At 36.6% G+C, this 14826-nt stretch overlaps 1 pseudogene; it reads left to right on the top strand.

The window, feature by feature from the left end:
- The first annotated feature begins 9765 nt into the window (after positions 1-9765).
- Positions 9766-10439, top strand: LOC119234749 (hsp90 co-chaperone Cdc37-like; annotated as a pseudogene).
- Positions 10440-14826: the final 4387 nt, after the last annotated feature.

Here is a 14826-nt window from a genome sequence, read left to right as displayed (position 1 = left end):
CCCTGTCCTATAACAGATTTGGCGTCCAACGTGATTTAGGACAGAGCCATCCGTGGTTAGTCAGCCCCATGGGGAAATTGGGCTTCCCTATGGCACTGGCTACCATAAGCGCAAATGTGATTTTTGGTTTCTCCGGTGTGTTTGTTTCATATGTCGATTTGCTGTTGAAAAACTGGCTTGGGCTTTGCCTTGTTTGTAGGGTTCCAGAGACCTCCAAAGAAGGTGAGGAAGCTTGCCTCCATTGGCAGGACTGGACAACCCGGCCAACGAAAATGCCCTGGTACCCTCGAGAAGAGGAAAGCCCAGGTGGAGTCTGATGAGACCAACTTTATACCTGAAGCCTGCATCGACCAGATGCCAACGGTTCGCTCTGATCCTGTATGGAATATTTCAACAAAGCCAGCTAGAAATTGCTGTTGGTTGTTTCTGCCCTGTGATTTTATGCAAAAATGGGAAAAATGGTTTAAAGGTAGATTTAATTTGCAAACTTTTGCTATGCTGTTAAAGTTTGGGATCAAGGTTGAGAGAATTCGTTTTTGCATAAGTTGAACCATTTTAACATTTTTTCCCTGTGATTTTGATATATTTGCTGTCTTGTTTTAGCTAACGCTCCAATTTTTTTTTTCTTTTGGCTGGTATAATGGACTATTTTTCAGAATGGAAAACTGTCATACTGGACATTCATGGACAATGCTGCTGACTAATTGTTGCTTCTCTTATACACATTGTAACCCTAAAAAAGACTGTCTCCTAAGACTACACCCTGAGATTGTGCCACCATAGATATGGTGGAATAAAAATTAAAAGGGGGGATTGTAACAGGGTGGTCCCCAGGAAAGGGGGAAGTTCCAGGTTCCCTGCCCCACCCAAGGGAGGGTGGAGCTGAGCAGGAAGAGGAGAAGCTGCAGAAGAGACTGAGGAAGGAAGCAGGATGGAGCCAGAAGGAGACCTGGAAGAGGCGCATGGAGCCTAGAGACATGTGAAGAAACTGCGCTTGTCTTTTGGTTCGTGGACTGGGTGACACAGATGTGGGTGAGACCCGTGGGGAGGTGACCATGGCAGCTTTTATCTTGATGTTGATTTTGCTCTTTTCCTTCCGGGCTTGTCCGGTTGTTTGTGACCCTTTTCTGTGGGTCCCCACTGGAAGATGCTTTAGACTTTTAGCAGGCTTTGGGGCTTTGCTCTGCGCCATTCCCATATGGATGGACTTTTACCCACGAGGGGATGGGTAACTTTGGGTGCTTCATTTAGAAACTAGACTCTTTGCCTCACCTGTATTGTTTCCTAGTTTTTATTAAAGTTCCTTCCCATTAAAGTCTCCTATGTTTTGTGTTGATGCGGCGGATGGCAAAACCCATTTAGAATAGGCAGGTTTGCGGGGCTTGGGCTGCCCCTCTCCCTGTCCTATAACAGGTATACCCCTTTAAACTCTTCCTAGGGAGTAGTGAAACACACTACGAAGCCCAGTATCTCGTATGTAAAGAAAAATATTCCTACTTGTTGATTAAATATAAGTACACATGTTTTTTATATTAATTTTTATATCATTGTTCATTTTTAAACAATATTTGCTTCCCTCCACCCCCTCAGGTGTAGTCCCCATAGTTTCCTTCACCAATAATATAAGTACATATGTTACTGAATGACAATTTTTAAAAAATAAAATTTACAAGAAACTAGCATGTAACTTATACCCAAACTATAGTTCATATGCTATAGCTTTTCAAGATTAGAACATTATAATTGCTTGATATTATAAATTTGAGTCATTATATTTTAGAAAATAATAATAGTAAAAATAGTAATAACTGTGTTGAGCCATCTACTAGCTGCCAAATAATGTATCAATTATTCTCAATATTATCTCTTTTAACTTTTATTATCATTTTTCCAGGCAGAATTACTATTTCCATTTAACAGAGAAAGAAACTGAGGAACTAGAGATACTTGACTTGCCCAAGTTCTCAAAATATAGTCAGGTTGACAAGATTAAATTTAGCTCTACCGGACACCTATTAAAAAAACATGTCAATAGCATCCTGATTGGAACAAATTCAGTTTTGATTAGTAAGGTGTTGATCAGATTCATCATTTCCATGATTATATATGTCCTTGCCATGCCTGCTATAAAGGCAAACACACAATGAATGCTATGAAAGTTTTAGTAACAACAACACTCAGCATTTAGGGCTCCGCAACAAGGTCTTTGCTTTTACAGTAATTGGCAAAATGAGTGTATCTATTATAAGTTCCTGTACTGTCTGGCCATTTTCCAAGAAAGTGGAGTCGATAGAGTACTAGCAGCTCAAAACTCTAGAAAATTAACTTCAAAATGACTGAAAAAATACTTGAAACATAGAAACGCTAAACAATTTATTTTTATGCCAGATTATGAATCACTGAACTGAAAAGATAAATGTTTGGCAAAATATTATTTCCTGAAATTTTTCACAGATGGTAGTCACCACGAATGCCAAATAATCTTGAGAAGTACCTAGATTTGAGAAAACAAACCTAATTCCCTATCCTAAAAGCTCTGCAAGCATTGACTGGTGAATTAAATAAAACATTCAGTGAACATAATTGCATAAGAAAAGAGAAAGCTGGGAGTGGGGGGGAAGGTTGAACAACTTTATCTAAAATACTTAAAAAGTCTAAATTGAATTATTTGGGCTTGAATATTTGCTGATACAATTACTGAGTTGGGTAGAATTTAATAATTATTTTTAGTCCCTGCAGAGGGACTACATTGAAAAAGAAAGAGCACTTGAGAAGAATATTAAGAGGTACTTATTTCCAGACCACACAATGAACAAATATCTGTAATTGGTTAGAGAGTAAAATGCAATCTAAACCATGATTCTATTGTGAACATTTTACATACTTTTAAATTTGATGTCATTTCCCACATAGAAGAACAACTACCTAATAAAATGCTACTGTTATGGGGAAAATAGCAACAATATAAAAAAAAGTCATAAAAATAAAAAACACAAATCTCTGTTTAGAATTTAAACTTAACTGGGGATTTTTTCATCTGTTATAAAAGCGTCAGCAATTATCCAAGGATCATTTTTCTAAAAATAGCTATAATTAGCCAATGAATAAGACATGAAATAAAATGATCATCATTTGGGTCATATTAAAATTACCACTGAAGAACAAAAACTTTAATGTCTGCAATCATATTGTCCAATAATCTACTTTTCCTTTCTTTTTTTTTTTTTAACAAAAGGCTATATATACTTGTATTGGCTATAAACTTTTAAATAAAGTCAATCATTTGCTATTAGAGTTTATATGAGAAGAATACTAGGAAAAAACATTTAATGACCCTCTTGAGGCAATACATAAAGAGATAAAAGGCATGCAGCTAGATTAGGCAGCATGTAGAGCATAGATAGTTCATGACACATACTAGGCACTTGAAAAGGGTTAGGTTACAAGAACTTCGGAAAAAAAAAACAGAAATCAAAACATTGGGTGATGGTGTAAGAAGTGTGGCGAATAGTATTAGGTAGGAAGAAGCACAGGGTTTAAAATAAAGGTGGGAGTTCTTTTTCTACTGCTCTGAAGCTTGATAAATAACTGTGAAGAAATTTAAAAGTGGGCAAATATAATTTTCCAGACACTGGACAACAGGCAGCACAGACCCATGATTACTGGTTTTCTGCATGGAGGCAATTTCTGAACTGTGGTACACAGAGGACAAAGATCTACTAGCTGAGGAGATAGAAGACTGAGGGTGGGAAGTGAATGTGGCTGGAATTTGTGGAGCAATGAGCCACAGAAAAGAACCTACAGACAGATGGGGCCTCCCTGGTGGCACAGGGGGTTGAGCACCTCACTGTGGGGCAAGTCACAGCCTCTGCAGCACAAGTTCGATCTCCGGCCAGCCAGGGAGCTACCCACATGGCGCAGCAGACCTCTCCTGTCTCACGCGCTGCTCCCCTCAGCAATGTATTTCAGTCAGTCTGCCTCTTCTGCTCCCCACTCTGTCTCTGGCAAATCCTCTCACTCCTCTCACAGGCATCTCTGGCCTGTACCCCAGCTCTTGCATGCATAAATAAAAAATCTTTAAAAAAATGTAAAAAATAAAAATGAAAAATAAAAAAAAAAAAGAAAGAAAAGAACCTACAGAGAAAGAGCCCCAGGAAACTGGATAAAAGATCCTCAGGGTCTTTAGCAGCACACAGTCTGCACGTTTGTGAGGTAAACTCCACCAAATGAGGAAAGGCAAGAACAACTATTTGAAAGCAATAAATCAAATGCAATGTTTACAGCAGATTCAAGTTCTAACAGGTTAAAGGGGGGAAAACTGGTGGAATCATAAGACATGCAGCAGAAAACCTTGAATGGCTGTGCCTTAGAGTAAATCCTACTCCAGATACTCCCTAAATAAAGTTTAAAAGCTAGGCTTTCAAAGGTACAAACTCAAGCAAAAACAGCATTAAATTTGCCAAAAACAATTTTCTGTGCTTTTTAAAATGAAAACAGCAAAATCTAGATTCTAAACAATGGAACATTCAGAATATCTGACATTATAAAATAAAACATGACTAAATATGTAAAGAAGTAAGATATGATTCATAGTCAGAGATGAGGGGATTAGCAAGGAAGCCATCATAACAGCTATTACAAGTTGCCTCAAAGGAAAACATAAACACAAGGAGGAAAGAAGTGTAAAATATTAAAAAAGGTAAGTTCTAAATATAAAAAACATAGCATCTGAAATAAAATTCACTAAATATATTTAAAACCAAATTAGATATAACAGAAAAAAAGGTAAGTAGCTATAGATATAACAACAACAAAAAAAAACCTCTAAACTGTACACATATAGAATAAAGCATGATAGAAACTGAAAAATAAGTGACATATGAGAGAAAATCAGTTTAACATCCTTGTGATTGGAGAGTGAGAGGAAAGAAGTAGGAACAGAAATTATATTGGAAAAAATAATGGCCAAAATTTTTCTAGATTTTATGTTAATTAAATCCATAAATCCAACAAGTTTATCAAAGTGAAAGAATAAAAAGAAAATCAGATCCAGGCACACCAGCTTCAAATTTCTGAAAACATTTGGCTAAGAAAATTTTAAGTAATGCTGGAGAGAAAACAACCTGTTTCATACAAGAAAAATAAAAATTGCAATGACTTCATTTTAGACTATCTGGACTAAAATTAAAAAACACTTGCCAAATCCAAATTAAATACCAATGAAAATATTCTTCAAAAATGAAGGAAAAATAAATTATTTTCACCCAAAAGAAAATTTTGGGTGAATGCTAGTAGTATTGCATTATAAAAATCGTTAAAGGAGTTCTTAAAGCAGAAGGAAAGTAGCATCCACACAAAGACGTGATGAGTGCCAGAAAGACAATATGTAAGTAACTATAAAAGCCAGTTTTGTCTCAATTTGAAAAATCCAATTTAAAAATTGTTAAAAGTAATTCACTGTAGGGCCTCCCCGGTGGCACAGCAGGTTGAGGGCAGTGCTGTGAAGCTGTCCACAGCCTCTGCAGCATGGGTTCTATTCCCGGCCAGCCAGGGAGAAACCCACATGGCGCGCAGACCTCTCCTGCCATGCCCTCTGCTCCCCTCAGCAGTGTACTTAGTCAGTCTGCCTGTTCTGTTCCCCACTCTGTCTCTGGTGAATCCTTCCACCCTCCCGTGCCTCTGGCCTGTATCCCAGCTTTTGTATAAAACTAAATAAATCTTTAAAAAAATAAAAAAAATTTAAAAAAAGTAATTCACTGTATAGATTTCATACATAATGCTATAAATGCAAGGATCTTTCATATGTAAAATACAATCATATAGAATAGATATGTAGAAAAGTATGAAATAGGTGGGATCAGTTAAATATAAATATTTAAATACAGAAACCACTATAAAAGAGATACAATTAAAAAGTCAAAGATGGAGATAAAAATTGAATTCTAAAACATCTCAATACAAAATAAGGCAGGACAAATGGAAAATGAATAAAAACATAAGGGACAATAAAGCATACAAAAGAAGGATATATTATAATCCCAAATTATTGCTATTTATATTAAATAGTTATCTAAATACTAATTTAAAAGGCAGAAATTGTCAGATTAGATAGAGCCAGAGCAAACCAGATATAACCCACAAACACACTTTGAATGTATAGACACACATACTTTAAATATAAAAGTACTGAAAGAGATATAGCATGCAAACAGTATTCAGAATAAATTAGAACTCAGGCAAACTAGAATAAAGAAAAAAATACTAAAAATGACATTTTATCAGAATAAAGATAATTTTTCATTAGGAAGATAAAAAACATAAACATGTCTGCATAGTGCAAAAAATCTACATAAAGCAAAAATTGGTAGAAATGAAAGAAAAAGTAAACAAATCTACAATTACAGTTAGTGACTTCAAGAAATACCCAAACCAATAAAATCTCTAAATGGAAACCTAGGATAAAGATTTGCAATCTTGGTTTAGGCAAATATTTTTATTTATAAGAACGTTATGAGTAGGAAAGAAGAACATTTGATAAATTTCTTTCAAATAAAAAACTAACATGTTTGAAAGACTAAATTATTAAAGAAATAAAAAGACAAACTGATGGAAAAAATATATATATTAATAAGTAACAAGCTATGTTATATAAATAATATGCCAATAAAAGCCAATTTGAAAATGTCATCTGTTTTCTGTCTGATACTAATTCATAGAATAATTGGTATCATACACAAGATTCTGGTTTGTTTTGCTGTTGCTTAAAAGAATGGACTGAAAATGTGATAGTGACATATAAACTTAAAAATTTTCACTGGAACAATGAAACATGAACTACTGATTTGAACACAAATCCTTGATTGTTTTGGGCACTTAGTGGTTATGACAAAAAAAGTGATAGTAAAATTATGGTATGGAATGATTGTTTTCGAATGTTGATTGTTCAGTATTTCCTGCCAACAATCTGTTATTTTGTCCCAAGCCCTTCTCTTCTCTAAGACAGTAGTGGCCAATATATTTGTCACAAGCCACATGCAACTAATAAAGTGAAATTAAAATTCACTTTCTCAGTTACTCTAGCCACAATCCAATCCACATGTGGCTGTGATCACCTCACCATATACTGAAGAATAAAAAATGTCCAATGTCTAGGGAGCGTTGTTGGGCAGCACTCCTTAAAAACACAACCATGTTTGTGGTCATATAATGTTGTTGATACTAAATCTTACAAAATTCCATCTTCTTTAAATGTTTTGCAGTAATTTTATCAACTGATTATTAAGTGACAAATTTAGGGTTGTTTGAATATGACATTAGAGATAACTTTTTTGTTTCAGTATAAGCTAGGATTTGTAGCTGGTATCCATTAAAAACTTATGATAAGCACATCAAGATTAGAGAGTTGAGTTTGTTTAAAAGCAATATATATTAAGATATACCTGTTAATGTTTTCTCTATATATAAATAATATTTCAATACATTTAATCATCTTCAGTGAGAAAGCCTTTTTAAATTTAAAATTTGAAAATGACATTAATTTAATATGAGAAATGAAAAACTTTCCTAAAACAAAGCGAGTAAACCTTCCCCCAAAGATGACTTTTTGAAGAAATATGAGAATTGATTGTGCCATTTAAAAAAATTTAGAGCAGAAGCTTGTACACCTTTTCTACTGTTTTATAACCTTCAAATGTAGTGGAAGCATTTTTATTATTCTTCCTAAGGAAAAAAAAAACTTTCTTCATGCCATAAACTCTGTCAGTGAAAATGAAAAGCAGCTCTACAATAACCTTGTATAATAATCTGCCATCTATTTTCGCATCCTCCTTTAAGATCGTTACCTGTTTACAGAAACAGTTCTGTGAAATATTTATTTTATCACAAAAATTCACACTAATAATAAATGATATGTGTGATCATTTTTAATTAAAATTAAACAACTTTGTTGGATGTTTACTGAGTGTCCAGAAAATTTTAGGCACTGTTAGGTATGCAAGAAAGCAGGAGGAAAAAACATTGTGAAGCAGTTAAGACATAAAACAAGTTCTATTTAGCAATTAAGATAATACAGCATCACGCATAAATCTGTGTGGCATTGATAATAACGGCAACATAATTTTCAGCATGAATGAATCAGTATGTCTTTGAGGAGAAATTTGTTGCTGAGAAAGTGAGATTGCAGTGGTGTACTAAAATTTATCAGAAGAGTAGAGTATTAAAGTAGATGCAAGGGAAGAAAAGGTAAGAGAAGATAATTCTGAGTGAAAGAAACTAAATAATTCAATTTAGTTTCAGAACTACAAATCTAGGTACTGTATATAAATAATATCAATTTAATTTGCATTTGATTATTATGGACCACTCTAAAATTCAAGAATAAATTTGTATGTGGTAAACAAATCATCAACTCCAAAACAAGCCCTTTGTCTATAGTCACAAAGAAAGTTTTAAAATTTCTTTATGGTATTGGACTTCTTAAGTACTTACAGTATATGTTCAATTGAAAAATACAAATTTTATGCTAAATACCATCTACATCAAAAGTTCATTTTAAGAAGTAAATGAAGTACCTTCTACAAGTTACAAGAGGTTAATTTTATAGTTCTCTATTTTCCAGGTCTAGAAAATTTAATACAGATACGTGTTCTCTCTCAACTTCTACATATATGTCCCTAAATACATGTAAAGGGTCACACTATTTAAAAATATATTGTTAATATAAAGAGAAAATGTCACTGATATCCTTAATGTCATGCATTTCAAGTCTAAATTGACAAGTTGTGTTGGAGTCTAGGCATGCACAAATATACAAATAACTAGAACATGTTATTCAACTGAGATAGCGATAGTGAAGAATGCAGGTTGAGCAGTTCAGAGAGGAGGGAAGACATGATAAATTGGAGATATTTTCTAAATGTTCCAGCAAAGGCCTTCAGTAGGTATTAGGACATGTGAGTCTGAAACTCAGGAGAGGGCTGGACAAGAGATAGAAACTTTGGAATTGTCTGAATATAGACGAAGTTTAAGCTCATGCCACTCTAAGTTCATCAAGGAAGTAAATGCAATTAGAGAAAACAAATGAGGTAAAACCAAAGTCTAATTACAGCCAAAGTCAAGAGTGTGCGTATTATATGGAAATGAAATGTAAACTCGTAAGAAATATATCTCCGTCATCTTCACATGACTATTTTGGAGCACTTTTTCCAGCCCAGGAGGCTTCTTTCTCCTCTTCCATTTGCTGGGTGTTGACAATCAGATCTACTATCTAAGCTCTATTCCTCTTTCTCGCCTTCTTCACTCTCCCAGCATGCTTACCTTACCAGAAATGCTCCCATTTTCCGACCCAGTTACTCTCAAACCCTCAAAAAACCTGTAATTTTTAACAGGCAATGATTCAGGGCAAAGTCTTATCAGTGTGTTTGTGAATTTCCACAAAAAAAAATAATTATGTGTAAGTTGTGTTTTTCATACATAAACTTCAGCTTAAGTCCACACTTTTTCTAATAGATAATAAATGAGATAATATGAAAGTGAAGTGTAATATTTTGTTATATAAGACCATATAGTGAGACCATACCTGTCATGAATTTATGTTACATGAGAACCATTGTATTCTGTTATCTGAATGAATGTAGTCACACAAAAATTGTTATTTACAACTGTTATTTACAATAACAAGTACAGCCACATGCTTAATGTATTAGAACAAAACCTTGGCACTGCTGCTGCCATCTGAGTGGGAGCAGGCTGGGCTGTCTAGGCAAGATGGTGGGCTGGAGACTGTGGGAGCACAGCAAGGTGGCTGATGATGAGGATGAAATGCACCCCAACATTTACATGGGGAGCCTCTTCCACTGACGGCACCAGAACTGGGTACAGCGCATGGAGCAGTTCCAGAAGGAGGAGGAGCTAGCCAGGGAAAGAGGAGGAGCTAGAAGGGACTGTCGTGATTATAGGTGCAAGTGCCTCAGTTGCGAACCCAAGTGAAAGGAGCTGAGGTGGCTGAGGTGGCTGCTGTGCTGAGGCACACGCAGGAGGGGATGTGGGAGGAGAAATTGGAATAGATGTGCAAGAAGGAGAAGACTATGCCCTGGAACGTGGACACACTCAAGAACGGTAGCTTCAGCAAGGCCCTGGTCTGAGGCCATACCTACCATACTCCCACCACTTTGATGTGTGCTGAACTCTATGGCCTTCCTGCAGCCCACTCCCTCTTTTGCCCCACCACAGAGCATGGTCAATACCAAGCCCAAGCAGTCAGAGGAAGAACAGTCAGAGGAGGTGAAGAAGAAAGATAAAACCTTCCTATAAAAGTATAAGAAATAGACTGAGCACTTGGGCATGCTCCTCTGCTGGTACCACCAGAACTATCTGTCTGACGATGTCCACCTGGTGTGTGAGGAGATGGCCAACTCCTGGTCATCTGGGGCACTGACTGAGACGTGCAGGTGGCCCACCAGATCAGGTCTAGAGCCTGAAGGTGGCCCCCATGCCTGCTTCTGCAACAGGGTGGTCCCCAGGAAAGGGGGAGGTTCCCTGCCCCACCCAAGGGAGGGTGGAGCTGAGCAGCAAGAGAAGAAGCTGCAAGAAGAGACTGAGGAAGGAAGGAAGCAGGATGGAGCCAGGAGACCTGGAGGAGGCACATGGAGCCTAGAGACACGTGAAGAAACTGTGCTTGTCTTTTGGTCGTGGACTGGGTGACACAGATGTGGGTGAGACCCGTGGGGAGGTGACCATGGCAGCTTTTATCTTGATGTTGATTTTGCTCTTTTCCTTCCGGGCTTGTTTGGTTGTTTCTGACTCTTTTCTGGGGGTCCCCACTGGAAGATGCTTTAGACTTGTGGCAGGCTTTGGGGCCTTGTTCTAGACCAATCCCATTTGGATGGACTTTTACCCACGAGGGGACGGGTAACTTTGGGTGCTTCATTTAGAAACTAGACTCTTTGCCTTACCTGTATTGTTTCCTAGTTTTATTAAAGTTCCTTCCCATTAAAGTCTCCTATGTTTTGTGTTGATGCGGCGGATGGCAGAACCCATTTAGAATAGGCAGGTTTGCGGGGTTTGGGCTGCCCCTCTCCCTGTCCTATAACACTTCCAGTAGATCTTCACTAAGATCAAGAAGGCCCATGGTCAGTACAGTGAGGCTTTTGACCATGAGCTGGAGGCCTTCCAACTAACCAACCCTAAGCTTCCCTTTGCTATTTCGCCAGTTCCTTCCTGTTGAAAACACAATAAGACTATTTCCCAGGTCCAGAGCTTCCCTATGTTCCCCCTCCCCTACATTATGCTTCCCCCTCCCCCCAGGCCATGGTATGCTCCCTGCTCCTGGATCTTTGTGTAATAATCTTTCTTTGTACTGCCAATTGTCTCCTGCTTTCCCAGGCTTACTGTACCTTAACCTATTAATATACTATATTTTTAAAATATAACTTGAATTGTTAGGGGGAAAAGGATGTCCTAAAGCTAATTCCATACAGGCTTTGTGGACTCCACCCCCACCCCAGGCCAAAGCCAAAGACACTGGGAACTCCAAATCCCATCACCACCAAAGGGAAGGTGGCTGGGACCTGAGGGTGGGGTTAAGCAGCCAAGTGTAGTATAAAGCCAGACACGTGGGCTTTGGAAGGGTCCCCCATTTTGGCTCTCCCCCAACTCGCAGCATCCAGCCAGCTCAGAGAGTGCTTTTTGGGTTTCCAGGTCGGCGGATCGGGTAGGACGCATTAAAGACTTTATTTCCCTATTTTCTCCCTGAGTTGTACATTTTCCTTCTTTCCTTTTCCCTTGTAAATAAACCTTTTATTAACCTTTTGTGTGTGCCTGTAGTGGAGTATTAATAAGTTCCTTTTAAGCGCGCAGGTGAGGACCCACAGCCAGGCAACCCGCTCAATATCGGGGCTGCTCTATAACAGAAGGACTAAGTTAATATATTTCATACATGTCATCTATAGGCTAGTTGTGGCCATGGCTGATCCTTCTCCCCTTAGAGTCTTGTGCTGATTTAATTCTACCACAGTCTCCACCCTGAAATCAGTCAGGAGGAGAAACCAGCAATGCATAGCCTGTCCCTTAGAAAAATGCACAATACACTGTTCACCTTTGGCAACTACTCTCTCTTTCCCTCTCTCATTTACAAATACTATATTTATCAATCACATGGTATTATTTTATGTTAAAAACATTTTTATGAGATGAGATTATTAAACCTTACTAAACTATTTCCAGCTGCATGATTTCAAGCAATACTATCAATAATTTGTAAACTTGTTCATAATAAATTAAAAGGACAATAAAATGTTATTTCAAGAGACTGTTAAGCTGAAGTAAGATGAAGGAAAATTCATTAACTCAATGCTTATCTTCAAGTCTGTAGTCAATGTTAATTTCTAATATACTTGAACAGATACATACACATATGTGTGTTATAGATTAGGGAGTAAAATAGTCTATTTCACCTCTAACCATTAATTTGAAGAAATGGAAAAAGCTCTGTATATTTGTTTGTTTTAAATTCAACACACAGGATGTTTACTAATCGAGTTTTTTAAATATGTTGAAATAATGTAATAGGAGGCACAGACTTGGTATAATACTTGACTTTACTTGTGGAACTTTTTGCCTCAGAGAAACAACATAGTGATTTGAATGCCAATAAAATTACCCCCAAATAAAGTGGGTTGAAATTGCACTTGTCATGCAACAAAATTAGGTGAAGAGTGGTGTGTTCTTAAGAAGCCCTTTCTATGTGTTATTATTATCAAAGACACAAAGCTCAATGCAAGCACAGTTTGAAACAAATAAAAGAACAAAACCCTTCCCAGCTCACTTGGTCAAAGACAGGAACTCACTAGAGGTGGCATTAACATAAAGAACTGTGAAGAGAAGGAACAATGAAGTGTGAACTTCCATCTATTATTTACAACAGTTCAAGTTAATCTTATGCTTAAGACACTCTCCATAGTCTCACAACACATACAGATAAATAAAAACACAGATATGCTGGTTTCCTATTACAATGCAGTGACACTTGATAGAGTTGTGGAATATCAAATGAATTACTTTGAAAATTCTAGACAATTTGGCTTCAGAAAATAGAAGCAGGCTTCACTGTGAAGTATTTAAATCAGTGTATTTTCTCCCAGACTTAGTACTGTAAACCTGAGTTTTACCTTACTCTATTTAATATTTCCAGAAACCACCAAGTAAAACAGGCTGGCACTATGCATATTCATCTTGGATGAAATGAAGCCCAATGCATAAGCTATCGTATATACATATACATTATGTATATATGCATGTATTTATGTATGCATATGTAATGTATATATACTAGATATACATTCTTAAAATATATTTATAGACCTTTGAATTGTTATGAATGTGAGTTGAAGGTTGATAAGCAGATTTTTAGAAGTGGTGAATGTTTAATATATTTCAACATCAATATGGTTTGGGGTTTTTACATTAAATACATACATGGCAATGTTTTTTGTTTGTTTTTTAATACTCCATATATGATTTTTCTCAACATCTGCATATATGTGTATTGTTAATTGCTTTTCTCCTATTTTGAAAGTAGTGATTTTATTTTATACTTGGAGAGCTTCTAGTACAAAAAATGAATTTAAGAAAGTAACACTGACCATTTTCTAAATGAAGGATTACAGAATATAACTGGGAAATATGAAGAGAATCTAATATTAATTTGACAAGCAATGCTGAAAAACTCTACCCTACTAAAAATTGTGAGCATATATTATTTGCAAATATATGTTCACTGCTATCTTTCCTGAAAGTATGCAGTTTTATTAGCCCTCAGATATTAAGTCCAATTTGACATCTCATAGGTAATTACTATGATAGTGTTAACAAGTTCATAACACAATTAAACAGTTATCACATATTACATAATGAAGTCAACCAGCTACAACTTTCAGTATATAACAGATATATCCAGACATCTGTCACATAAATAAAGAATTGCATGGCAGCATCTAAAGGTACTAACCAAATTTTTTTTTAATTGATATAACATTGATTTAACATTGTATATGAGTTAGAGGTACAGGCTTACCTTCCCCCTCTCCCCCCCCACCCCCCGATGCATGTCACCACACACATAGCACCAAGGCCGTGAGAGTCCCTACCACAGAGCACTATGTCCCCTCCCCAACTTGCTCTACCTCATCTACCTCCCCCTTTGGTAGCCTGAATTCTATAATTTCTAGGATTTGTTTTGGTTTGGTTTTATCTAACCCTTTGTTTTGTTTCTCTGTATTCCTTATATAAGTGAGACCATGTGGTGTCTGTCTTTTCCTTCTGACTTACTTCACTTAGCATTAGCCCCTCCAGTTCTATCCAAGTTATCACAAATGGCAAGAGTTCACCTTTTTTGTTGCTAAGAAGTATTTCACTTTGTACATAAACCACACTCATAACCACACTAATACACTCATCTGTCCTTGGAGATTTAGGTTGTTTTTATAACTTAAGTCAATTATTATTTAATACAATAAAAAGAAAATTTAGCCATGGATAGAGCTATAGAGCCTACCCTAATCACAAGAACATCCACACCCTTTATACATCTATCAGAAATCGCTCCCGCCTTCGCTCTAGTTCTCTACACCTTTGCTATGGCACCTAGCCCTTCACTGTCTTCTACAGATCTCATGTCTTATTTTTTTAATCCTGAAAGCTATTTGTGGATAGGATTCATAGCTACCTCATCATTTTATGTCATCACTACTAGCATTCCAATTCCTTGGTTGACTGAGAAAATGACACAAATAACAGCTCTCACCTTATTTCCTTAATTAATATATTTTC

The sequence above is a fragment of the Talpa occidentalis genome, unplaced genomic scaffold (genome assembly GCF_014898055.3).
Source record: "Talpa occidentalis isolate TD23 unplaced genomic scaffold, MPIMG_talOcc4v2.1 talOcc4.8, whole genome shotgun sequence".
Taxonomy (NCBI): Eukaryota; Metazoa; Chordata; class Mammalia; order Eulipotyphla; family Talpidae; genus Talpa; species Talpa occidentalis.
This window is presented reverse-complemented; position numbering and strand designations above follow the sequence as displayed.